At 41.4% G+C, this 1,694-nt stretch overlaps 1 non-coding gene across 1 annotated transcript; it reads right to left on the reverse strand.

Annotated features, from left to right (window-relative positions):
* Nucleotides 1-733: 733 nt before the first annotated feature.
* Nucleotides 734-874, reverse strand: LOC133349606 (U4 spliceosomal RNA). The gene has a single exon (XR_009755966.1). It is a non-coding gene; the product is annotated as a U4 spliceosomal RNA (small nuclear RNA).
* Nucleotides 875-1,694: the final 820 nt, after the last annotated feature.

Genomic DNA, 1,694 nt, shown 5'->3' on the forward strand with positions numbered 1-1,694 from the left:
AAGCCAGAGGACGAGAGGACTCTAGCCGCCACGCATATAAAGGATTTATAGTGAAAAACTTTGTTTTTACGGGTTATACTTATTTTTAGTCTGTTGATGCTATGCGGCAATCGACTCATCTCGATGAGCTGTACACGATGCACTATTCAAAGTAGAATTTTTCGATAACGGATTTTTGTATGCTGTTTGGCATTTCGACATCACGGAGTAGCACTGATTTCGGATCGATTGGTACCCCAGTCGCGGAATTAAGTACACCACTGGAAAAAAAAAGTGTCCCAGAAATAAAATATTTAATTGCCTCGGCCAATTTGTATTACAGTATTTGGTACCCCGGGGTGCAGCCATAAGGAACAATTGTTCTGCTGCAATGTGTTCGATCGCCCCCTGTTGGATAAGTAGCAATTTTTTGTAACAAAACACGTAAAGTGAACAACTCAACGCTCTGTTGCGTAATGCAATCGCATAAAGTTACATACATTAGACATAGTAGTGTAACACGTTCGACACCCTTGTACTATATAATAACACACTGGATCGTTGTAATACACGCTCCCCATCGCTGCAGTTAAAGCAATGGGCACGTTTCTTAAATGCCCCATCTTCGTGCTGCCCGCAGTATGAATAATCAGGACTACTTGGGCTAAGTCGAGTGTTCTAAAATTAAAGAGCACGCTTCCCCTAATTAATCTTTGGAGAAAATTCGCGTTCTGTTCTTCGTTGCAATGTGAAGCTCCCGAAGGAGCTTGCAAAAATTGCCGACAGCGACTATATTTCAAGTCGCCGTGGCGGGGTATTGGGAAAAGTTTTCAATTAGCAATAATCGCGCCTCGGATAAACCTCATTGGCTACGATACTGCCACTGCGCAAAGCTAACGTGTAAGCCTCCGAGTAGACCTCTTATGTATGGACCGTGTCCCTTAACGCTATGGGTTGCCTAAATGAAACAATGAGCAATTTTGTTGTAAATACATAAATACATACCCCAATACTATATAACACGTTATCTAGACACATTATAAGGTTTAGAATTTTTAAAAAGACATATTACTTGTAAACGTACGCAAAGTATTTATAGAGTTACAGTACGTTTGCTTTAATTTGCATATCCGATGACGTCACTTCCGAATCCGTTTATCACGGTGAAATGGCAAACTTCTCGTATCTTTTCATCTTTTTTATCGTCCGCGCTTACATTGCAGCGGTTTAAAAAAAACCACATTCAATGTGCCTTGAGATTGCATATGCATAGAAACTACAATTGCGAGTAATACAAGAGAGTAATTCATCTGGGAATATCAGTGCTCGCCACGTGTTCAACGGGAACACGGAAGTAGCGGCGAGGATGAGAGTCACGTTCCATCAGCCACGTGTTTACAAACTCACCGGATTGTAAGAATCTCAGTAAAGTAAGACGCACTCAAAAAAACCTGTGCCAATAAAGGCATGGAAAGCCATACCTGTCAACCCCTTATCAGTGCCTTATTACATTATTACAGACCAATTCAGTCCGTATTGGTGCCTTTAGAAATCTCAACGTTCATCCCACAAAATCCCATCACGAGGGAGAAACACAGACAATAACCACTTGTTCAACTCACCACTAGTACACTCACCACTACATACCATCACAAGGGAGAAACACAGACAATAACCACTTGTTCAACTCACCACTAGTACACTCACCACTACAT

The sequence above is a fragment of the Lethenteron reissneri genome, chromosome 30 (assembly GCF_015708825.2).
Source record: "Lethenteron reissneri isolate LAM-NWPU_2019-01 chromosome 30, ASM1570882v1, whole genome shotgun sequence".
NCBI lineage: Eukaryota > Metazoa > Chordata > Hyperoartia > Petromyzontiformes > Petromyzontidae > Lethenteron > Lethenteron reissneri.